This window comes from Trachinotus anak, unplaced genomic scaffold (assembly GCF_046630095.1).
Source record: "Trachinotus anak isolate AG129_WGS33_773 ecotype Australia unplaced genomic scaffold, CSIRO_AGI_Tana_v1 ptg000013l, whole genome shotgun sequence".
In the NCBI taxonomy this organism is placed as follows: Eukaryota; Metazoa; Chordata; class Actinopteri; order Carangiformes; family Carangidae; genus Trachinotus; species Trachinotus anak.
Window position 1 is genome coordinate 2,754,704 of NW_027273864.1, and position 27,348 is coordinate 2,782,051.

Genomic DNA, 27,348 nt, shown 5'->3' on the forward strand with positions numbered 1-27,348 from the left:
TAGACAGGCAACCTGTCCAGGATGTACCCCGCCCTCACCAAACGTCAGCTGGGTTTGGCTCCACCACCTCCACCCCCTACAAGGATAAGCCATATAGCTAATGGATGGATGGATGTGCTATGAGTAAGTGATGTGTGTCCATTAGTAATTTAAATCCTACATTGTTTACTTCCATGTTTACTGTAGCAGTCTTCCCTTTCACTGCATTTGTTGGTGTATTGCTGTTTCTTGGTGCGTCACCACCACCAGCATAAAAAACCAAAACCATTGGCAGGAATGTAAATCGCATCACCCACGTGTGTCCTTGTTCGTGTGCATGATACAAACCCACTCATAAAAATGTAATTCAATGCAAACACGTAATTGCAAGCAACAAAGACCATTGCACACATGTGTGTGTGTGTGTGTGTGTGTGTGTGTGTGTTGTTGAATACTGCAATTTCAGTATAATTACCCAAGTAAAAGAAAATAGACATAAATAAGTATTTTCAAAAGCATGTTTCATATACTTTAGTTTATTTGTTACATGCTTAAAATGAGTAGACTCTAAGTTGTGTTAAAATGAATCTACTTACAAACTATTTGAATTTCAATGAACTTTATTAACACAATGACAAATTGGCAGTGAACTGTAAACACTCTGATTTTAATATAATACTTTTTAAACATTTTAAATGATGTATTCATCAGTATTTGTTTGTACATATTTGTCTAAAATAAAATATTTTTAGACCAGCTACATAAATTAATAAAAGGGAAAATGATTTCTTACCTGATATCATCATCATTTTTGAGGGATACAAGTTAAGTTAACTTTACATAGGTGACCAATCAGATGCTGTCAGACCCGTCTTCCGTGACCATAGTCCAGGTTTTTGTTCTTTGTTATCATCCTCAACTCAGAATTGATCAAAATTATATGGCTGGCAGATGTAAAATAATCAAGGTAATAATCCAGGTAACAGCCACTAGTGCTAACACTAGCCACTAAATTAGAATAATTGGCATAATACTGTAACAGCTGGGATGTTCATTCACAGATAATATCTGTAATTTTACAGAGTTCTGTATACAATATATACAACAAAAAACTTTTGGAAAAAATTGTCATTTACATTAGTACAGACATTAATTCACTTATACAATATATTTAATCACATCCAGGATCACATTAATAAATAGTGTACTTTAAATAAGTATGCTAAAGCAGAGCTTAAGTTAATTGCAGTTTCAGTTAAGTTTTTCAGAGTTATACTTTAAAAGTACAAACATACACTGAAGAAAAATCTACTTTTAACACATTTAAAAATAATTTTTGAAATGTATACTTTTAAGAATTATAATAAAATGTATGTTGGAGTGAATTTGCTATAAACATACGATTGAACTATAATGAATACAATAGTTAAAAATATATTTTTTTAAATATTACATTAGTTGAGCCTTTAAAAAACATTAAATTAATGCACTTAACAAAGTATAACTTTATGTACTTAAAATATATTTAAAAGATGCACTAACTTGCAAATTAAGTTGTGTTATCTTATGAATATGCTGTGGAAAATTTATTTTGAATACACTTCTATTGTATTTCTGACTCTTTTACTAATTATGTACTTTAGAGACATATCAAAAAACTCACTGTTAGTGTGCTTCAACACAAGTACAAATGTACTTGTTCTAACTTTTAACACACATTGTAAGCGAAAAGTATAGTTTAAGTATCAAAATATATACTTATTTTTCACTGGGGTAGCAACAGCAACATATGTTTCTGATAGGAATGCCTCTTCTTTAAATGAACCCCTCCTCCACACAAAAATGTAGTGAACGGGTTATGTCTTCAATTACATTTAAAAGACTGCAACAAGGGCCAAATAAAGATATCCATATGAGGAATGTGCATTACTGGTGCAGAATGTCCTTTTTGGAGAATACAGTCATGGAAACAATTCATGGAAACTCGTCCATTCACCTCGACCAGTCAAAACATGCAATAATCCAATCAAAGACTTTGAGCGTGATGTTTTTTTTCACTGTAAGAAAGTGAAGTTGGATAATGTAATGATAACATAACAGATGTTATAGAGACATTACACTTAAGCAGAAACCAAGAAAATATTTTTTATGAAGAGCAAAGTAATGTTTACAGATTAGAAACAGAAACCTGTAATTTAGAGATGTAACTGGAATGATAAAATGGTATTCAAAACTGAAGAATGAAATTATCCACGTTTAGCAGTATTATTTATGAGGTAGGCATCAGAATTTTATCCAGAAAACTTAAATCGGGCCTGTTTTCACTGCCTCATTTGAATTCATTTAAATGAAATTCATTAGAGAGATTCAATGTTCAGTCAACAAAGACTATTTCAGAGGCCTGTGAGAGAACAACAAAGTCTTCTGTGACGTTATAATATTTTGAACTGATGGTTGTTCTCTCCCTGTCCTCTCTCTGAAGCCACAAGGAACATTCCCTATATCCTATAAATCCTTTTCCTTATGTCAGTAGAGGATCAAAGGACAAACAGGATCCATAGAGAGACAAAGCAGCAGTTTGGGGCTATATATATATATATATATATATATATATATAAAATGACGTGACTCTGAAGTGTAGTGGAGTGGAGGTATAAAACAGAACAAAACTAAAAAGACAAACAAAAAGTTCAATTAAATGTAAATGTATTTAGTTACTTTCAACCACTGCTTAGTGTGTAAACGCACACATTTCACACTCTAAGCTTCATGCATTTAATTCACCTCGTGCCACTGACCTGCTGATGGTTGTGCACTCTGTTCAATATTTGTGCAACCAGGAAGTGTTCCAGAGGGCCCCCTCAGGACCCCAGCTCTGGCTGTGATAAGCAAAGCCATAACAAACACAGGTAAGCAGCTGATGATGACAGCAGAGGTGAAACATGCCTGTCAATCAATCATTCTTCCAAAAATGGCGCCTCTTTCTGGAAAAACTTTTCATCGTCATCATCATCAGGACAATAGCATCAATTAAAATTTGCTATTTTTTATCGTTTTTTAAACAAATGCTACTGTATGTTACTGTCTGCTAATTTCCCAATTTAGACAGCGAACACACCTTTGGTGGTCACACTTTATTTTACAGGTCAATAATAACACCTAACACCTACTTTCTATCAAATTAGACAAAACTAGAAATAATATGCCATTCATTTTCTTACGGGGTCATTTGTTGCACATTAGAAGGAGACTGGATCTTGCTAGTGACTGGTTACTTTTGTCTTACAGGATGACTTGGCCTTGATAGCTTTTTCCAAAAGACCTTTGTAGTATATTTTCACAAGGTAAAGCTGAGAACGTGACTGGCTGACTCGTCTCATGCCTAAAACTTATCTTCTCTGCTTTCATCTCCCTCCTCACCATTGTGTGGGGAGGTTTAGGGGGCCATGACTTGAGGTGCAGGGCCTGGATGCATAGCAGAGTTGTGGTCAGTGCTTTGCACTCAGTCCAGTTTAACTGCAGTTGCTCTACTAAGCGAGTGGTTCGGCTACAACACAGAAAGGTCTGTTTTTTTGGCTTTGCATACTGTAGCTTGAGGTGGTGTGGCTTGCCATGAATGGGACAGCTTTTGTTTGGGTCGCAAGACTGCACTTAAGGCTTGTCAAGAAATCTGTCTTGTAAACCAAAATGAGGTTCCTTGTGCTCTTGAAAAAGGGGTTTTCAAGCTTAACAGGTGAGCCACCAACATGGGACAGCAAACCTGGGGTAATTCCTATGAGCATACAACCCTGGTGCAGAATTCAAATGGTGTAACATGTCCTTTATGTTTCCTGGAGCCATTTTTCTTTTTTGAAGGCCCCGGGGCAGTTTTGCAACCACGTGCAGTATCCAGGTAGCACAGGGCTAGGAGGCAGCTGTCCTCCTTGGCACACTGTAGTTCCATGAGCAAGTCCACTGGTTCGTGCAGCTTCAAGTGCACTTTTCCTGAAATTCTTGGAAAATTGTGGAGCCAGTCAAAAGAGGCATTTTTGATTATTTAATGTGTGGTATTATAGAGGGTGACACTGGGGTGGGTTTTCACTCCTTCCCCATCCCACTACCACAAAAACACTCCTGTCCTGTCCCAATCCCATTAGGGAACTCCGACTCCATTGAGTGGTATTTTTACAGTTTTTCCCACAGGCTGAGAATTTTTCTGTGGTGATGTGCTATAACCCAGGTTATTTTTTGTAGCTATTGTACAGGCAGTCATCAGACGCCAGCTGGTGGCTGCACACAGAAAAGCCTCTAGTCTGTATCTCATAGATAGCTTTCTTACTTGATTTGTCCTTTTCATTTTAGCTTATCATTCATATGTGAAGCATTTTGAACCACACGGATTTGTATGAAAAGTGCGATACAATTGAAGTTTGTTTGATGATTTGATTGATTAGTTACTGCAATGCAGCAGCTCATACAGGTGTGTGGCCAAAACCTGTTGAGTTTGAAAAGAGTGAAATAAGGTTCTAATGATTTATTGGCTCTGCAGTGAGCAGCCTCTCTGATTTTTGGTGGCTGCGCTACCAAGAATCAGAGAGGCAGTTGTTTGGCTGCAAACAAATTAGGCAGGTGCTTGCAGCCAAACAACAACCATCCACAAGAGAATAAAAAAGACAACACAACAACAAGCGTGATGTTCCGAGTAAAGAAAATGGCTTTTTTTTCCTCCTCCACATATTCACTTATCCGATCTTACTCTGATGGGCCTACCTCATCCAATAAAATACAGCTTTTCATTGCGTCTGCCACTTCCCACGCAGCCACTTCAGCTTCAGCAGCTCTCAATGGATGCTAAGTGCTATCAAGCTAGGAATTACTTCAGCATGACAAACACTTTGAAAGTCCATCCAACATTGTGCCTTAAGAGCAACACAGTTAATTAAGAGACTAAGAACAACCCTTTTTAACCATGTATCTGGTGTAGTGACCATTTTTAGCAAAAGTGAATATGGACTTCCCCTAAATTCGCTTCAGCCAATGCGCTGTCGACTGTTGAAATAAAGCCCTAAAAGTGTTTTGAATGTTATGCATCATTATGAAATACTTCTCTGCACAGAAAGATGCAGGACTTCAGTAAACAGTGGGGGTTCTCTTTGAATGAACTACTATGTACTGTTACTAAGGCAGAGAGAAAATGTGTGTGCGTGCACGCACGCGACTCTCCTTAGTCCCTAAACTATATTCCTAGAAGCAGGTTTGTTTAAAAAAAAATGCAGCTTCGAGCCAAGTCAGCAGCTTTTCTGCTCTTACTCTCTCACTCTCTCTCTCTCTCTTAAACACACACACACAGACCAAGACAGGAAATACCTCCCTGTCTTTCCCTTACATAACTGATGATGTGTGTTAGAGCACAAATCATCAGCAAATATGCCAACTCACTGCAGATCAGTTCAAGGATTGGTGGAGTACACCATAATAAAAAATATATGCTACTAGAGCTGCTACATAACAACAACTGCTACAACTAACAGTAATAATAATAATAATAAAATAATAATTATAATAATAAGATAATAAAGACATGTGGTGCAGACAGATATTGTAATGAGCATACTTATGACATGCTTACTTGATTAGTACTTGCATAGTGAGGTCTGTTTAGCAGAGCTATGAGCACACCGACTGCTGTACTGAGCTATAGTTTCACTGCAGCACTGTTTAGGCACTCTTGCTCTTAAGTTCACTGTGTCGACATGGAAATTGAGACAAATGGAAAAATCATGCATTGCTTTTGGAACAATCACATCTCTCTTGTTCATCAAGCTGAAAAAGTGGCATACAAGGACCTCCTACGGTTCTGTTTTGAGTGTTTTCATTCTAACACTGCGTCTTCTGATTTCTGAGCCACCCACAATGCTTGTTGACATGGAACCAGGGCTTTGATTTTAACTCAAAAAGATGACCTTGTTTTATTTCCCAGAGTGCCCTCTTTTTCTCCTAATCCAGTCAGTGTGCTGCTCATCAGTGCTGGAAACCAAGCCAACCCAACCAGCACCCACGTAATGGTACCATATGGGACCCACCTAATCACTGTTTTAAACTGAGATTTTTCTTCTCATGTTTTAGATGTTTGTGTTTTTTTGACTACAGAATTCCAGTGGACAAAAACCTGCTATTTCTTATCAGGGTTTTTATTTCTGTGCTGCATTTTCTGGTTGCTTCTAGTTCTGGTGTTAAGATGTTATTCAGATCTGCTAGTTTCATTAGTTTAGCAGTTACCAATGACTTCTCTCTCTCCCCTTCACACTCTCCTGCATATGTTGAACTGGAGTACAGGCCTCAGGAGAGGGTATTATGCTCAGAGGCTCATGGTATCTCTCTTATATCCTACCCCCTTTTCTACTCAGTTGCCCAAAACAACCATTTGGAGTCACTTATGCAGCAACAAGGATATGATCACCACCAACAGCCAACATTAACTGTGTAAATGGTTCACTGCTACAGTGAAATGTACCATCATCTCTGCAGTGATGGGTCTGTGTTTTGTCTGCCTGAACCGCATACAGTATGATACCTGCAATTAATTTCATTATGGCTTAAACTAAACATTTGGGTAGGTTAGTGTTGCAACACACTGACACAGACACAAATGTCGTCCAAACAAACTGATCATTTGTTCAGTAAATTAACAGTAATGCTTTCAACCTTGAGATAAAATTGTTTCACATCAAAAATATGATTCAGTGCCAAATAGTATATAAATAATGATAATAATAATAACAATAATCATAACTGTGGCCTACTAAATGCTAGGGAATTGCTATTGTGTAGTGTGTTCATGTTGACCTGATACAAATTTGTACCAAAATAAATTAGAAATGTCTTTATTAGTGGATCAAATGTTTCATATCTGCTCTCACGAGGGCCCATTATGTGCCACTTCTTGTACATCTCTGAAAAGTGGACAACTGTACCTCTATTTCTGAGTGTGTAATCTGGCTGCCAGATTCCCAGGCCCAGTGGACCAGGAAGATTTGGCATTTGCTTTGTTGTGTCCGGGTTGGCATTTAATGGATGAACAGTGGCACAGTGAGCAGTAAGTAGCAAAGCAGGAATCAGACAAGAGGCCTTTATTCTTGGGACATTTTTTTTCTCTGCCTGCCTGAGGTTGCAGTGTAGTCCAGCGTACAAAGCGAGAAACCCCTTTCTGTCCTATTAGTACGGCAGAGAGGACCCTAATGAGGCCTCATGGGAGATGTTTTTATTAATGCGATGGCACGTCAGGCTGCAGAGATGCTATATCAACTGAGGAAATATAAATAAGCTGTCAAGAGATGTTTTCCAGTTTGAAAGATATCTATGTAAATGTGTTTGCAGGGATGGATGCAATGAATGCTGACTGTCATGTGTGCATATCATTAAAGGTCTATTTGCTGATCAAATAAAAGGAGTTTTTGGGGGTTGAGGAGATGGAATGTATTCACAAGCATTCACAGATGAGCCACTCCAGTACAGTGCAGTAACAACTTACCAACAGGGTGAAGATTAAACAAATGGGTAAACTATGAATACACCAACAGTATTTCACCAATTTAACATTGCAGTCCTATAACATTATCAGACTCACAATGGACAGTTTCAAAAAAGGATTGATGCAGCAGAACCAGAGATTTCATCATTTTTATACCCTGTAGTCTTCTTTCCTGGTGCTACTTTACCCACAATACAACTCACCTGTACGCAGTTCAGTTGGAGATTTGGGTCGGTTTGTTCTAGTAGCAGTTAATATACAGTAGCAGTTAATAGACTAATTCCACACCCAGTTTTTTTTTATTTTTATTTTTTATTTTCATACAGTCACAACCAACACTGACTAACTTTATTGTCTGTCACAGAGTAACAGAAATTTTCCATGGACATGGCTCAATGCTGTACATTTAAGACACATTTAAAAACTCAAACAATAGATAAAGAAGAAATATGTAAGGAATCAGATGGGAATCAAGAATTACACAAAAGCACACAGAATGTGTTGTTATGATAAAGTAATATTTGCACTTTCCTGGTTCTACCTTTCCTGTCCTCGGGTCTTTCGAGCTGGGATAGATGAGGCTACACTACAAATATAAAGAAAAATAGCTCAAATTATAACAATAGTGGTTTTGCTTCTTCCTTAGCTCCGTCACTCAAACATAGTTTAGTCTTAATCTCCAAGTTCTCTGGTTAATGAGAGCACCCTTGTCAGCTCTGCTGTAATACACATGTTATACTTGATGGTTAAAAGCATATTGAAAGCCACAGAATGATGTGATAGCTCTATAGCAAATAAATGGTTCATGAACTTCCTTAGTAAAGTTTCATCAGACCTAATTTTATGCTGATCTGAATATGAGTTTCAACCACCAAGAGACTGAACTTTGAACTGAAGATAGTCATTGTCAATGCTAAACATCATGCCACTGTGAACAGTACACCAGCTTAGTGATTCATAATTATCTACTGCTTCTACCTCTTTACCTACTAAATTAATGAATGTAAATGTTACGTGTAGAGCCCAACTTTAGTGAACCCCCCTACACATGAATTCATGTCGTTGACCAATGGCAAGCTGTCTTGCTCTTTTGAATTCTATGAATGGTGCTATTTCTCTTTGTGGTAATAAGAAATGTATCACAATGTCTTTGTTAATGTGTTATGAAATGTATTGTTGTTATGATCAATAAGGAACATGAGACAAAAAGCTGTTTCTTTGCTGATCTGTGGGGTAACAGAGAGCCAGTGAGTCCAAAATAAAGGAAGCTATCATAACTTATGGTGCAAATATGTCCTTAGAATAAACCATGTGAGCTTGTTGGCATGTTAGCGCCCAAGCTAAGCTAATGAATTTGCTAAATGACCATTAACACCCTCAGTAGTTTGGAGAGTTCTATTTTTCTTCTTCAGGAACTTTTTATCAAACAGAATGGTGTACAATAGTGAACAAAATACCAAGAGCCAGTTATCAGAATAGTAGAGAGAAGGAACTGACCTCTAGGACCGTTCATGACCGATCAGCATCTGCCTGTCCACACAGGTTAGCGAGATAATGATTAGCTTTCCAGCTACAGCAGTTTCCCAACTGTCCATAGAGACAACATCACCAAGCCTCAGGGCCATTTTGTGTAGTACAAGGTCTGTAAAGTTACTTTTCGCAACCAACGATGTGTTTTCAGCAACAGCAGGCAGAAATGTTTTCATTGAAAAAACAGATAAATCCACTGTCCACAATATGGTCAGTGTTTGTGTAGTAAAATAGGCAACTGTTATTTTGGTTAGGATGTCATGGAATTTAATAAATAAATCACTTATTGTAAATTTAAACTGAAATTTACCCTGAAAAACAAAGCACTCATTGGATGGGACACTTTGAAAGCTTATTGCCTGTTTTCCTTCAGCAAGAGGATTTTGCCACGTTATTACATATTTAAGCAGCAAAATGGCCACAAAGAGATCTTACCATCTGTCTCTATGATGTCTTCGCATAAGAATAGTATAGTTTAGTCAGTATTGACTGCCCTTTTCTGCAAACTTGCCTAATTTTTGCTGACTGTATGCTGAATAATGCATCATCAGTGTATCATCATCAGTGCATCAACTGAAATTAAGGTCAGATTGGCTACAAACAGCCAACAAGAACACAATACCAGACAGGGCAATGGAGTTGTTACTAAGTGGATATTCACTCAGAATATTTGAGCAACAAAAACATATCAACCATATAGTGAAGCACATAATATAACGACTTGCCTGTCCCTGTGAAAGTCGTCCGAGAGGATGAGGTGAGGGCCTGTCTTGTATGACGCGCTGCTGCCGGGTTCATTTAAGCTCGCTGAGTCCAAGTGAGTTATTTAATGATTTAATAAAAACAGCACAGCTACAATCAGCGGTCCACAAATTACACACTCGCCTAAAAGATGGAAACGTACATGCTGGTGGTGTGTAACTTAACAACAAACTGAACAAAAGCGGTCAACAAAAATTGCGGCTACCCACACTCGCCTCTCTCCAATCCCAGTGCAGGTGAACCAGCTCCCTATATCACCTACGGCAATCATCCCCCAGTGCCCACGTGACCCAAACCCTGTGCATCACCGTGGCAACCAGACCAAACAAATCGAGAGATGAATCATCCACCAGTGCAACAGGCTACGGCTCCATCACATAATGACAATACAGAATTAAATAATCACTCTTTGGCCCTGAGGTTTTTTCATGGGGTCCGCACTCAGTCATGCTTGGTTTGGTCAAAACAGAACCTCAAATATAAACCAGACACAGACACACATGCACACCCATAGAAATCCAGGACATGTTTACAATGGTGGCCACATGCCTCATGGAGTAACCTTGTGAGGCAGCTGGGTTTCTCACAAGGCTCCAAGCTATTGACTTGTGGCCGAAACCACAGTTGTTTGGACAATTTGGCATCCTATGAGGGAGGGACTACTGGCTGCTATGAAGATGCAACTGTTTTGGTACTTTTAACAGTACCTTTCATGTACCAAATTTCCTTATGAAGATGGCAAGAATATCTTTCAGAGCTCCTCAGACTGCGGTTTGTTGTTGTGTTTCCTCTTCAGAGTTCTAATATGACCGATGATTCATCCAATCATGCACAAACAATGATACCAAGCTTACAAACGCTGATGTGTGTGTTCACTGACACTCTGGCACTGAGCCAACCACACTCACACACACACACACACACACACACACACACACACACACACACACACACACAAACACTTCACACAGGAAAAGGAACAGAAGTGGTGCATGAAATCTCCCTGTGTGAAAAATGAATTCATTAATGTCAAAATAAAAGTTGTGTACTGCACAGTGTCAGTTAACAGGTGTCAAATACTAATGAATAGTAGTATGTTTGCTCAACATCCCTCTGCATCACACATATTTTATTCTTTTGTCAGTCTATAATGTTTCTGTCTCTGTCTGTGATAGACTCTGAGATTATGGGCTGTATATAAGATGCTGTGGCTGACTTCCTACTGCTGAGGACCTATAAAGCCACTGAGGTTGCAGCATTGCCAGAGTCCTGGCCTTGTGCAGTGTTCACTTTGGAGCATCTGACACTGACTTTGGGACAAAATATGACGCAGTTGGCACTTCAAGGATAACACTAGCAACCAAATCACAAAAACATATGGTAGAAAACAATGTGTCCACACAAAGAATGTCCCAGTTACTAATAATGTACATACTTCACTGTCAACAGTTTTATTTGGAAGCACTTTGTGTTGCCCCATTTTTCCATTCACCAAGGTCCTTCTGGTGGGACAAGGTCCTTCTGGTGCGTTGAGTGAGTGAAAGTGTAAGCATTACACTAAATTGACTGGGGCGGTCAGAGTATTAAGAAAAAGTATAAACATTACACTATACTGATTGTGGCGGTCAGAGTATTCAGCATAGTTACATTACATTACATTACTGGGGCGGTCTGAATATCTCTGAATATTTCTGTGGCAGTCTAAATCTGAATCCTTCTGAATTCTGGAATCATTCAGAATTCAACTCTGTGCGTTGTAAACAACTGAGGCCAAGTGAACAATAAGAGCTGCGAGTTTCGGTCATCTACAGGTGATCAGAACACTCAGGTATGAGCAATTTGCACCTCAATTGAAAAACCATTCACGGCAACGACAGAGGGCGGTCTACGCTAGTCGCAATCAGCCTATACACGAGAACAGCCGCGTTCAATTCCATGAAACTATATAAACAGGGGTGGTCCCTTAAGCGTCAGGGTAAGCGTCAACCGTAGCGTTCAGCTGCCCTCGGTGAAGATGGACGAGGCTAAGACAAGCAAGCCTTTGATACAGTTAACCATCGCATCCTCCTCTCTACTCTCTCTAACACGGGCATCTCATGCCGCTATGCACTTTACAACATCAGAAAAATCAGACCTTACCTAACTCAACATACTACTCAACTCCTGACACAAGCTGTGGTCATCTCAAAACTAGACTACTGTAATGCCCTCCTCCCAGCCCGCACAGTGCAACCACTTCCAGAATGTGGCAGCGCGCCTGGTCTACAACCAACCCAAAAGGTCACATGTCACCCCGCTGCTCATCGAGCTCCACTGGCTACCTGTTGCAGCCCGCATTAAGTTCAAATCTCTAATGCTTGCCTACAAAGTTGTCTCTGGTACTGCACCTACCTACTTGAATGCCCTGGTACAGGCATATGCTACCTCACGACCGTTGCGCTCCTCTAATGAACGACGCCTGGCTCTGCCACCCATTCGTTCAAGGCAATCCAAACTCTTCTCTCACGTTGTCCCCCGTTGGTGGAACGCACTACCACTTCCTACCAGAGCAGGGGCGTCCCTCTCTACCTTTAAAAGACTCCTGAAGACCCAGCTCTTCAGAGAGCACCTTCTCTCCTAGCACTACATGACAAATCTTCACTAGCACTTATTGCTGCGCTAACACTTCTTATCGCACTTAACCTTGATTGTTCCCCTTTCTGTAAGTTGCTTTGGATAAAAGCGTCTGCTAAATGACTAAATGAATGACCATTTCACCAACATTTTTCATCCGCACTGTCTGTCTTTTCCAAATGTTACAGCGTAACTGTTTACTGACAGGTGCCAGTAAGTCTGTGTTCTTGTGGCATTTGTTCATATTCCCACTTCAATGTGCTCTTTTTTCTGTCTGCCAAGAAATCCCTGTATCTTAATGAAAGTTAGTCCTTATATGTAGTTTGCTAGGCTTTGTAGGTTTTAGCAGTCTTCAGTTCTTAACCCTAATGTCAGATAGATTATATAATTTCTGCCAGTACCATTTTCCATTCAGTGATGGTGTTTTTGAATATTCAGTGTAGAACTACCATGATGAATGGCAGCAGATGAATCAATAATGAAAATAAAGCTGCAGTTAAATGCTCCATATTCTTTCTACAATATCAGAATATGGCAAATACAAAGTGAATACACATGTTTACAGTTAGGGAAAGGCTGTGATTACTGTGGAAAAAAGGCATCACGGACTGAGACAAGATGCTAACTCAAATCTCCAGCATGGTAGTCAGATAAGTTACACACTCATCCACCTACCCAACCTGCACACCTCAGTGTTTACTGGCTATGAGTCTTCTTCTCACTTGCCTTTCTTGGCACATTACTATGTTTCTTTGCAAATTACTGCCACCAACTGTTCACCCACACACACAGCCACACACACAGCCACACACACACAAATCCTTTTGGTTACATTAGTAGCCCCTTTTTGGGACATTTTGGCCATTTGACTTTTGTTTAAGAGACTGACATCACTGAGGAGTTATGGAGTTTGTGGGACACTGTAAATCTGTGTGTGGATGTAGCGTTGTCTTTATTTTTATAGAAGGTGAATGAAATACAGTGACAGGCAAGGCTTTGAAAGAATAAAACCATCAAATCGTCCTTTTTTGGCTGACCTTGGCTGAATGGGGAAGTCTGTTCATGACTGAAAGCCCAGAATGCTGCATTTAAATCTGGGGACACTGAAGCAGTTAAACGCATATATGTGACTGTGGCAACACAATAAAGTAAATTTAAGTCGCATGTTTATCAATCAGTTTCTTAAAATTAGCCTTTGATTATGTTCTGGCCCAACATATAATGGATTAGGAAAAAACTGGCCTGGCATATAGGACGGAGGTAGAGACACATGGTGCAGATCTCACAATCTTGCCCTCAATGTGGACAAAACAAAGGAGACAGTGATCGACTTCAGGAGAGCTGGCAGTGGAGTTTGAGGACAAAATATCTACATGCTTGAAGACTGTTGTTTTCACATGTTTGATGAAACTGTGTTATTTTTTGTTAGGAAAAAATTACTATTGAACTTTAGATCACAGTATAATTTTCAGCATCAAATTCACTTCAACTTAATTCTGCAACTGATCATCTGATCACAATGACATTGCCAGCTCTGGTGTTGTTAAGCTTACAGATGTCAGTGAGCCAGCAGACACACACACACACACACACACACACGCACACACACACAGAAAGAGAGAGAGAGAAAGAGAGAGAGAGAGAAAGACAGAGAGAGTGAGAGTTACCCTTTACTATATGATGTGTGACTTTCACATTCTCGGGCCTGAAAATATGTTTGCAGCTCATATAAGACCAAAATAGAGGTTGTCACGCTGAAGTGTGTTCGTGTGTGTATGACTTGTCATTGTTGTCACTCCCTCCACTTCACACTCACAAGGGTATTTGGAGAACAAAACAACTTCAACATGTGACATTAGGAAATCCAGGTCAGTGAAATACAACAGGAGAAAGAGAGAGAGATAAAGAGTGGGGAAAGGAACATTTATCTGCCACTGGTGTGTGTTTGTGTTCTGTGTGTGACCTCATGAGTTTGTAAAGAAAGCACATTATGCTTCCTGGAAGGAAAGTAAGCAGGAAAGCTCACTCTCTCTCTCTCTCTCTCTCTCTCTCTCTCTCTCTCTCTCTCTCTCTCACACACACACACACATACACACATGCACACACACACCCACACACACACACACACACACACACAAACACACACACACACAAACACACACACACACACACACACACACACACACACACACACACTCACACTCTATCTCTGTCTCCATGGTACATGTATGTGTGTTACATGCTAGACTATGTAAGAGACAATGCTCCTGGGAAAGTGGGACCCCTGGCTTTAAAACCATGTGTGTGATAATGAGGTTCTGGTTATATAACAGAAAGCAAAGTGTGTGTGTGTGTGTGTGTGTGTGTGTGTGTGTGTGTGTGTGTGGTGGGGGTTGAGGTTGGATGGGGGCTCCAGGGGGACAAACAAGGGTTTCTTCTCTGCAATGTGTGAAGGAATGCCCATACAGTTTTTTTTGCTTGTTACAAATATCTTTGGCGAAGATGTATTTTTATTTTTGGCCACTGTTGCTGGCAGCACTGATAGAATGTAGTACTATTATTCAAACAAGCACATTGAAAATAGCTTAATTGTAGAACTGAGACTTACCTTACTGTTACAAGGCTCTGGGCTCTCTGACGGAACATAACATGAAGTTTGTTGCCATAAAAAACAGGGTAATAAGCACAAAAGGCTGGCAACCACTCATCAGACTATCTTTGTGAGTGAACCAACTCACTGATTATGTCACTGACATGCTTTGGCCCGTATTTCTTAAAGTTCCTCTCCAGACATGTAAACTATGTAAAAATACTGATGAATATTTTGTTTAACATGATTTTCCCACATAAAGAGTGAAAGAAAATCAAAAACTGAGGCTGTAAGCACATCTACGCTTACTTCCACATTGAAAAATCTGGATCAGGCTCTGTGCCCCACCCGTCACCGCTGCTTACGCTGGGTTGTCAGGTGAGACAGCAGTGCTGAAGGCCTCTTTAATATTAGCATATGGCAGGTCCAGTAATGCAAGTCCACAAACTGAAAGGGAGGAGAATCTTGTCCAGTTTCATGTGCTTGTAGTCTGGAGATGATGAAGGAAGCACTTGGAGCACAGCTAGCTGCAGAAATGTTCCTTTACAATTTTGTGACAAGTGAACTTCTGTAACAGCACTGGAACAAACTTTCCATACAATGTTTCATTTCCATTGTAGAAAGAATGCTGAGTACTGAATGAGTCAAGAATCTGACTGAAAATGAGGCTTTAAGATTTCATGATTTGTTTTGTTTTTTTAAACAAATCTTTAGTTATTTGTTCGATGCTTTCATGTAAGAAACACTGTAAATGTCAGTAACAACTGGAGGTGTTGTAACACTTTTTACTGGTAGATATGTGTACATTGAGACCACAATGAAAATCTCTAATATTTCCAGTGAAACATAAACATGTGTTTCTGTTGGGCATTTACTGAAACAACTCATGTTGTCATTTCATTCAGTTATGAGCCACAATGTAAAGTGCTGTATAAATGTTGGTGGCCATTCTGCATTTGCATTAAATACCAGTCAGCTTCACTGAAATATATTTAGTGGTTCTTAGCCACCTGCATCAACTTCATAGTTTGAAACCAGTCATGGAAAATGTAAATTCACTGTGACAGATTCAAGCAACACTGAAGGTAAGGTAAAAGGTAAAAAACAAAACAAAAAAACCCCAAAAAACTTGACAGTGGAAATATAGCCTCTTAGATCTAATTAAGCCTCATTGCTCACTGCTGTGACCACATTAGCCCCTTCAAGAGGCCCAGCAGGAGGCCCTCAGGCATCGAGGTGCTTTTGTTTCCCAGGTTTCCAGGTGCCACATCTTTAAAGTCCCTGCAGATCAATCAGGCACTGAGAAGAAAGGAGCTCTTTTTCCTCCAAGTTCACTTCAGGACTTGGACAACATTGGACCTATAATGATGTTTGTGTTTTCCTCTCTAAGCCCCAGACTGACTCCATGGAGGAAGCCACAGGTCAATGTGAGGGAGAAATGCACCAGTGAAAGTGAGCGTGAGGACAGTCCCTGGATCTCGCTCAGCTTTCATGGGAAACGAACTGCAGGGACCGATGGAATGAGTGGGAAACGCCACATACGGCAGATATGGGTTTAGTACCTTGTAAATGGTGCTACGGACTGTGCCTCAAGTCTGTGTGTGCATGTATTCACAAAAGGTTCTGGAAAAGCTGGAACAGAAGCTGGTCCTGATATTAACATGACAATGCAAAGCAAAGTTTTCTGTATAAATCAAATCAGGAGGAAACATTTAATTTTGCTGTGTTCCTCGATGTCCCACCTCCTGTGAGAGCGCTAAGAGAAATCTTTGTTTTCCTCAGAGACAGGTTGTTGGTCAGCTTGTTATTTGTAGCAGGGAATTAAAACTGGGTCTGAATAAAGAAATAAGGCAAACATCCCACATGTTTTATGCTTTATCCCTCTCTATCATGTTGAGATACCTGATTTTTTTTTTTTTTTTTAAATCTTTTTATAAAGATCTCTGCTACTTTCCTGTAAAGGACGATTTTTTAATGGAACAGTATCTTAAGAATAGGAGGTGGGGCTCCTGGCGATGCCCTCCTGGTTTTCTGCTGCAGCAGTGAGCACTGTGTGGCCACACACTCAGTGTGAGTCAGACAACAACTGGTGAATGAAACATCCACGATTAGTCTCTCTTGAATTAAGTTTTGGTTATCTGATCTCAGCCCAACTGAAGTGAACATGGAGCCTCCAGTACAGCACAAGATGACCCAGTCACACATGTCAAGGGTGTAATATTATTTCTCAACAATATACTGGGATCATCATCAGAATCCAGCCCTATGATGGCGAAGATGAGGAGCTGCAGTTAAACCAAAGGAGGTCTTGATGTATTTTGGAGGACATCCCCCATCCAGAGTCCCTGCTCTGTATTCCAGCAACATCCATACCATCAGAGCGTCTGTTTTCTGAAGGAGGAAACATTGCATTAAAGCGCAGGGCAAGCCTCAGTTCTGAGCATGTTGATATGCTCACTTTTCTTCATTGCAACCACAACATACTCCTTTAAAGGCTTACACACACACACACACACACACAGACACTATGTGCCTCATCCAGGAGACACAATCCTCTTGGCCTCACCTTTTGGCCTCACAAATGCCACAAAGTGTTCCAATAAGACAGTAAAGGTTTACCTTGTTCCTGAGCTGTAGTTAGTTTAAAACCTGTAGTTCTGAAAGTTAAGCTGTACCAACTCACAGAGGCAATGTATTATTATTTTATTCATTTTTTTATTTATGTCTTATTTTGCCTTGTGGCAATTTGACAACATGAAATGACTTAATTATTTTTTATGTATTTGTTTTTGCATTTCAAAAATGTTTTCTTTGAAACCGAGAATGTAATATGGCACTTTAATGCACCGCATGGGTTTAGTTTTGACAGATTATACTGAATGCAATGTAATCAATAAAAATGTTGATTTTTCTTAAAAGGAAACTAATTAGTCCTTTTTTATATTTTCTATTGTTCTTTAATGAGACAAAAGTAGTTCTTACCTGATAACTCGATTCAATGATGGAATAATTGATAGAATCCTCGATTGCAAAAATAATCGATAGCTGCAGCCCTAATGAAATCGTTCAAAATAAAAGTCCTAGGTTTACTGTGATACTTTTGGTAACGGCTAGCAACAAATATTATTTACATTTTTCTTGACCTTTGTTTTTTTAACAGGTCTGTGTCCCGACATGGCAGTGATAGCAGAAACTGTAAACCAAGCATATGTACAGGTAGGGGGAGCTAAAGAGTCAAAGACTTTTTCCTCCAGATTAAGTATTTCCTCCTTCAGCATCTCGGTTGTTTTTTTGCTTTTTGAAGTGCAGTGTGGGCAGTTGGAGCCTCCTCTAAAAGGCAAACCAATAGGAAATGTGTGGGTGTCCTTATAGTCAATAGGTCTTTCTATCTATCATGCATGGGGAATGGGATTAAGGAGATAAATTCTAGCATGACTACATGTCTCTGTTATCAGCTTCCTATACTGAACATGGATTGATATTTTTGGTTAGATTCAAGCAAACCTCAAATCATCTTGTCTTCATCTATGATCTGGATACATCATATAATAAAGTAACTGTCCTGGTGAGTGGGTGTGGACTCCCCCATATGACAAACAACATTATATTTAACATAAAGTTATATTTAATCAACCAACTAATTTAATGTCTGCCTGGTGGGTTTGTCGGTCATCTTTGTCACCACATATTGGTCCCACTTTAAAGCAGCAGTCGGCAGGTTTGCGAAAATCCAGGACTTAGACAGAAAATTTGAACTGACACAAGTTTCAGGTCCCTTCCCCACTTTCCGCTGAGCTCCAAAACTGTCTCCCAAGTCCCTCCCCTGGCTACTGAGGAGGGTAGTGCAGGCCAGAGAGCGTGCATGCATCTTAGCTTGGGTGGATGAGCACTGTATCCACGGCAACCAGAGACGCCAAAAAGTATGGAACACACGGAAGTAACAACTAGCCTATTCTATTGTCAGATAACGTTAGATATTGACTTCAAACTTTAGTCAAGACACAGCGCTTATTTAGCAATTGTCAACTTTGGGATAATAGTAAGGTTGTGATGTTTCTGAAAGTACAGCTTGTTTACAGAGCCTAGGTTACTGATGAGTGACAGTTAGCATTCACTGCAGTGTTTTACTCACTTGGATAAATGTAACATTTTACCTGTTGATGTGGACAGAGTTTTGAGACCGAGACACAGGCCTCGGAGGAAGAGCACATCCCCTCAGCTGCTTCTACATGCCGATGGGCGGGCAGAAGCCAGGGCTGTGTAGTAGGCGCATCTGGCAGTGTGGGGTGGGGGGTGGGGGTGGGGTGGGTGAACCTGTCTGCAGCGTGTGCATGAGCTGTGATTGACAGTCAGCCAACACTACACCAGGGTCTGATTGGTGATATTGAACTGGGAGCGGTGGATTTTTGTAAATTGCATTACAAACTGTAGGTGGAGCCAGAGGAGCCAGATTTTTTCCAAAATTACCTGCTTCATGTACGACTGTCAGAATATAGTGACACATTCAGCAATAAGACAAAAATGATTGCCTACTGAAGCTTTAACAATAAACAAATAAGCCTGCTCAGATTATTCTTGTCCACCTGAACCATCTAAAAGCCATCAAAGGAAGCAATGGGATCTAGAGTTTCTTCCTTTAGCCATGTCTCTGTGAAACACATAACACTACACTCATGAAAGTCCCTCCATTAGGGATGCTAACGTAAATGGATAAGTTAGCATGTTGTCCACTGATCTTAAGTTATCCAAAATGACAGATGCAAGATATGCTCGCCATCAGTTCCTAAGATTTGGATCCAACTCTCTTCACCCTCCCCCTTTCCTCCTCTGGACCCTCTCTGTGTCTTCCTGATTTTTAAGAGAGTGTGTGGTCACCATGGCGGCCGGCTTCAGCATGATCTCTAGTAGCATATTTAGAGAGGGCGCAGGCAGACTTGGCTTTCCCCAGCAAATACTATACAGTCACTTATTTGGTTTAAATGTACAGATGCCTTTTCAGGAAACAGATGGAGATTTGTTGTGCCACTTCAACATCAACAATGTTTGTTTGAGCCCGAGCAGTGGGATCGTCCCCACTACCACTGATATCAAACCCTGTGGTTTGTCTTCCACTTGACTGGGCTCTCTGTCCCAGCAGATAACCACTCTCCTGTTTCCCCTTTATGCATGCAGTCGGCCCTGCGACTGGGGACAGCTAACCAAGCTCAACCTGCAACCATGATGAATTGCTGCTTTAAAAACTCCTACTAAATTGGGTTTATGTTGGTCTGTAGTGACACTCCACAGACAGACAGACCAGCTTGTCAGTCTGCTTGGTAGAAAACAGTGTGTGTATTATCTGCTGGTTGTATAGACTAGTGTACCTTGTGTACGTTTCACCATGGAAACCTGATGTATGATGTCATGTCTTGTCACCAGACATTTACCCTGCAAGGCTGTTTGTACTGTGTGATTGATGGCACTGAGAAGAGTTTGTAACTGGTAAATGCACTTTGATACATGCACATGTCAGCATTCATTTGCATAAACAATGTATGAATCAGTGACTTATTCATACATGTAAAATTGGATTTTGACAGACTGACTTTTTTTTTTTTTACAAAGAACAGTCAGAATCTTGTCTTTTTGCAAGTTTAGAGGCAACAGCAGCATTTTTTCTTCAGTGTTTACCTGCCCAGTCTTCCCACTCTTTGTTCTTGTGTCTGTACAACCTAAGTGAAGGTGTAAGGTCTGCATTCCTGTTTGCACTTATTTTTGTGAATGTAAATTGATTCATTTATTATTTCTATATGAAATATAACTTCCACAGATAATCAGTTTCTTTATTGTTTTTATTCCAGATGTGTTCTCTGAAGCAGCCATTTTAATCAAGGATTGATGTTTTTTCTAATTAATTTCACTTTTGTTTCTTTATGGTGTTCATGGAGCTGCTGCTTTATTATGCACTCACTATAAGTATCTCCACAGTCGTTGTGCTCTTTGTTTGGCATTAAAATCCACCTCCACCATAACTTCCACCTGTAAATGCCTGTAAACTACCTGTAATTAGTTAGAAATGAATGTTACTTCCTAATTGTTCTATGAACAGGTTTAAAGGATAATTCAGGTTGGATCTTTTTTTCAGAGTTACCATCATTTCTACCCAAAAATCACTGTCTTGCTTTGTCATGCATAAACACTTTAATGCATGGCTGTTGGTTAAGAAATTCTGACCACAATTAGAATCAGAAACTGGGGACTTGATTTCATGAATATCTTATGGATGATACTTAAAGGTGTATTCTGTGTGGAGTGACGAGGTCAGATAAAGTACTCTTCTACATGATCTATAGAACTGCTGGAAGCAGGCAACATGGCTAGCAATTGGCAGGAGCCAGGAGAAGGGAAAGCTTAAAGTGCAAACATTTGTAGTACAAAGCCTGCTGCAACACCACAAAATCACTCTGTGAGAGTTCCACAGTTCAGACAGGAAGGTTCTGTTTAATCTGTTTAAATCTACTCTTTCAAACTCTTTAGTTTTAAGTTTCTTGATCTTGCCACATCTGGTGTTTTGTCTTCAGTGTGGGCTAAAATGACAGGCTTTGGGAGAGATGACCTATGAATCAGTTGGATGATTGGAGTGTCTGTTCAATCTGTATCTGATCACTTGTAATATAACTTTCTCTCTCAGTACTAACCACTTTTACATTTAATGTGTCAGTTTCTTCCACGCTCATGCCCTAAAAAGAAGTAATGGCTGAATCTCTGTTTGAAGCATCTCAACTATATTTACAGCTGATGCATGCCAACATCAAATTGTGAGGGTAAAAAAACACATTGTTTTTTTCCTTCTGCTGTTTCACATCCATACCTGAAGGGATGAAATTGGTCTAAGACAGATGAGTCATCCATATTACTGAGTAAGAAAGAAATGCACTGTGGAGAGCACATGAACCACAGGGCCTTAAAATAAGCAGCAGCCATTTGTTTCAATTAATGAAATAATAGCGAGGGTCAGCCCTGAGGGTCAGCCCTGTAGACACCTCTCTGCATCATGTGCTCATCGAAAGGACTTGTTTTAAATGAAACACTGCATTGGAATGTGAGTGTGACAGATACCAGAAAAATAAAAAATAAAGTACTAAATTCAGTTTTTCCTTTGTGAAGTTCAAGTGACAATGGCATTTCAAGGTCACAGTTGGACAGTTGGCATACATTTTTTTTTACTTTCTGTTGATACAAAACAACAAACTATATTGGTTACTTGTGTATCAACTGAAGAACATCACACTAATAATCTCTTAAAGCTTAAGTCCTGAGGCACATGTGCATTACAGTAACAAACATCTATACAGGCTCTTCATACATACTGTATGTAGTAGGGAATGTAAATGTAATGGTTTCCTTATTTCTTTTCAGCTCAGACTGAATTCACTTCAGCACACTGGCTCAGTGAAGAAAGCTGGATCTGTGTTTATATGTGAATAAAGCGAAAGGTTTGTTGTCAGATGCATTACAACGTAAACTGTTGTCAAATATATCACACTGCCTGAATCTTTACCTTAAATCATACATTCATGCAAGGTTTGACTGCGACCAGCTGTGGGGCCACAGACTTACTGAAACTGAGACAGGCTTTGAATGAGTCTCCCAAATGACACATCAGACTGGATGAGGCAGATGGGTCATTCTGTACAGAGGACAGGTAACTCAAAGCTGGACTCGATGAGCATCTCATCTATGTGAAATAGGAAGCCAAGGCAGTGAAAGCCTGCTCAGTGTTCACATCCACATGATGCAGCATGCCTCCAGCACATGGCTGCCTGTGCTAAGGTGCCATAAATCCACCAGACTGCTTTCATGTGAGAACAGAGCTAAACTGACAACAAACATGGTCCCTCTTTGTTCCAGCCTCCGCAAGATTCTGAGAAAGTGTGTCCAGAGGAAGGCTGCAAATCACTTCGTGTCCCAAAGGCTCATTTATGTGCACAGATGTTAAATGAACTTCTGCCTCTTTGGACCCACCAGACTTCACACTTCATAGACTCTGCAGGTGGTTGAGCGTTTAATCCCTGTCCAGCAATTAATGCTGTGGTGTTGATTTACAGCGTGGCCCTGTATACACACCCACAGCTTGCACAATGCACTGCACTCTTTCCAACTTCAAACTACATTCTTCATCATCTGAGACCCATTTTAGATCGACAAACAGACAGGATTCATGATACATTCAGTGTCAGTAACAAACATGTGCTAAGAGTGTGGTGGAGTACTGGGTCAGAAAAGAAGCCCCAGGTGAGCTGGAGAAACATCCAGATCTGGGGCTTGGAAATTTGGGTTGGTTTCATGGGCTCTGCCAAGCAAATAAACAGAAAGAACACATCACAGTGAGGCTAGATCCAGCGCATTTTTTTTAGACCAGATTCCAGTCCAAAAACTGCTCTGAGTAAAGCCTCCGTCCACAGACATGTAGACTGAAATAATCCAGCAGCTGACCACAGTCCAGCTGTTATTTTAGGCTTTGTAAACTCACAACTTCCAACCAGGAGTGTGGTAGATGATTTATTAAGCTGTTTTCCTCTGTGTGTCAATGCAAACAGAGGACGGGTATTTGTGATAACATGATGGATGACACTGCACCCACATGAAACAACACAGTAGCCTGTGATATACTGTAAGAACAGTTAGAAAGCAGATATGGGACATACATGTGGGCTCAAAGTAGGGTCAAAGTGACTTTGAGCTAGTGATGTTCACAAATAGGTTTGAAGTTGTAAATCAAACCTTGTAAACCTAAAAAAATTCAAGTTTGTGCATGTGTAGAAAAGATTTGCATTAGTAGAAAAGATCCTTTTATTTTCCATTTTTCAACCAGCTGACATATGCAAACAAAAAAGTCCTTCTGTTTAATTGGCAATAATGAAACCTAATTAGAATAAAGAACAATGAGTAGTTCTTGATTGACTCTGTAATCCAAGACAGTATTAACCAGCAGTTTACTCTTTTTAGACAAAGATCTGTGACAAATTATAAAATTAACTCTCCAACTCTTCTATTCTGTAACTTAGGTAATGTTTCTATGTTATAGGTAAAGCCCAGAACTCTATTCTCCAGAATAGTTGAAATGTAACATATAGGTTTTAAGACATGAAATATCTTTCATATGACTATACTGTCAGCATCCTTCACACACGGTAACAGATATTCACAGTGTTTTTATTATGATAATTATGATCAAAGGACTCCTGTGTAACCCACATTTATCTATTATTAGCTTTAGGAAACATTTGTTATGTTGTTTGATCAGTTAACCACTTGTATTATGATTAATTTGAGGTTTGGAAGGATGTAATTTGAAATCCACGTTTGTATTGTCCATAACCCTAACCCTAACCCCAGGCAATAAAATTGTTGCGATCACTACAGTCACTCCTTTTGGCCCAGTGTCATTCTGCCATTTGTACTGTCATTTTTGTCCATGTGTTCTTTGTTTTGTCTTCTGCCATGTGCTCCAAATAACATGCATGCACAACCTTTTATTTTTATAAACCAAGTCAAAACCAACCGAATCAACCAAATCAAGCAGGAGAGGAGCCTCAGAAAATTTTTGTAACTTTTAAATTTTTTACTATGATTTCATTTTTGACAATTTTTTCCAGTTTTAGAGTCATCTGGCTAATGCTAATGCTCCTCTAAAGACATCTAAAGTTAGGTACTGTAATTAAAGCGTTATCTCTCATCAACCCGCAAGAGACACAGGCAGACAACACAATTTGCCCATGACCGCCTGCAGAGAGGCCTGCAGAGAAGCCTATGAAGTGCCCAAGAAAGACAGTCTGCTGGCAGACCTCACCAAAGTTGAAACCACAGCGACACTGGCAGAACCGCCACCTTGGTAACGGACGATGCCTCCTGAAGGATCCCAGAGCCCTGTCGAAGGTAACAGACTGCCTGCTTTGGGTTCCAGCCAAGGGTCCCCAGCTACATAGCAACTCACAGTGGGTGAGATATTAACATTCTGCTCTTGACTGGGTTAATGTCAAGATAAAAGAGTTAAGATTTAATCAGACTCAAACCTGGACTGCTGTGGTTAAATATAAGACTTTAAAACCTGCACTCTTCCAGGTGAGCCATCATGCACCACACTGTTTGGTTACTTTAACAGTGGTATGCACCCTTGCTTAAAATGTCTGTTGCTGTGAATAGTTAAGTGAGCAGATGATGAACTGATCACCAAAATGCATAAAGGTAAATTTCTAAACATTTCTTGATATATATTTTCGGCAAGATTACATTTTTATTTCTGATTCTTGGGCCGTCTTGCATGCACTGCTCTTTTGAGATCTATCTACAGATGATGTTTAGGTTGGGGGACTGTGAGGGCCATGGCAAAATCTTCAGCTTGCTCCTCTTGAGGTATTCCATTGTAGATTTTGAGGTGTGTTTTCGGATCATTATCTTGTTGTAGGACCCATCCTCTTTTTAACTTCAACTTTTTTACAGATGGTGTGATGTTTGCTTCCAGAATTTGCTGGTATTTATATGGTTATTATATGATCGATCATGCTCAAAGTAGCAGTCCACAGGACTTGTTTCCAAAATGCATCAGGCTTGTTTAGATGTTCATTTGTGAACTTCAGATGCTGGTTTTTGTGGCTAGGACACAAGAAAGCTTTTCTTCTGCTGACTTGACCATGAAGGTCATATTTGTTCAGGTGTGGCTGCAGAGTAGAACAGTGCACCACCACTCCAGAGTTTGCTAAATCTTCCTGAAGTCCTCAGTAACTGCAAAAAGAACTAGTAGATCTGAATAGCATGTAAACAACAAAAATGCCAGAAAATATGACACAATACTCTTGATGCAGCACAGCAATAAACATCCTGTAAAGAAATAAAGGTTCGCTGAAATGCTAGAGGGCTTTAAGGAATTGTTGAGTTTGTATTAACATGTAACATAACACAGCAAATGGGAGCATCTGAAATCAAGGTTTCACACTAAAATACCACTTACCTGTCAAACAGAGGGACTTAGAAATAAAGACCTGAATCTAATACAAGCCGGTCTCGAATAAAAGTCTATGTTCTGGAGTTTAAGTGAATAAAGACACTAATGTGAAAATATTGTGAAAAGTGAAAATATTGCGGAGCCTTCAGCCGTCAGGCTCCTCTCCTGTGGAACCAGCTCCTACTCACACGGCATGGCTTTATACAGGTTGTAAATAGAAATCATTTGTACAGTAAATTTAGCTGCATCAACTAGAGTTGTTTGAGCAACCCTCTGGTTGAGCTTAGCTTGTTGCAACACAGAGAGAATTGAGGGAGTAATGATGGGATGGGGAGTATTTTCGTAATTGTCCCTATTTTTGCATCGCAAAGGCCAAGTGTTTCAACAACAGTCATCATGCAGGCCAGGAATGCTTGGCTGCTGTTTCTTCAGCAGCTCTCTGGAGAGCCACGCATGCTGAGGTTGACAGCTCAGTGTCCTCTACACAGTCTCAGCAAAGAGGGGACATGAGAGGGTACACTGAGGAGACATGTATCAGACTGACTGAGGTGACCCGGTGTATCCTCTCCTAGGAAGTGAAAACATGTTGCAAAAAAATTTGTACCCCAAAAGGAATACCACCAATAAAGCACCAAACACTCCCCTCTTGAAAGGAAGTTATAAAGTTTGTAGTTTTCTGCTTTGTGGAGGATGGTGAGCTGTAGTCAGCTTGGATTCATGGCAGCTACAACAGAACCCAATGTTGACCCAGAGTCACAGAAAGAACATTCATAGGAATTTCTCCACCATGATTCTTATGTTCAGTAGGTTCCAAATACTTTCAAGCCCCTGTAAAAGTATATATTTTTGTACAAACAATATATCAAATGACAATGTGAAAACAATGGGAAAATGTAAAAATTGCAGCTCATTGTTTCGCTGTCTGTCCCATAATTTTACTGTTGTGGTTCACTCACTGCCCTCGCAGTATCAGTGTCGGCCACAGCAGACAGACAAACTTAGCAATTGGAGAGCCAGGTGATGACATCATCAGGGTTATTTTGTCCGACTTTTCGAAGCTCCACGGGAGCCACAGAAGACATTATATGACTGTTTTCACTGGCTAAGTCTGACTGGTAAACCGACCTGGATGTGCGATATTGGTGCAGCTTACAAAGAGTTTCACTCAGCAGTTTTACTTAAAGGATTTCTTACTGTCTCATCTCATTTCAGTGCGAGTTGAAGTTACCCACCCTCACCACCCAGCCTTGTCTCTATTGCCCTTGTGACTGGATGAGCTGTTGGTCTGAACCCCTGGCAATGTCCTAGAATTTTTATTAAATGGGCTGTATATTATTTTTATACCTCATGGTGCTTTCAGTGACTGCCAGCCTTGTCAGT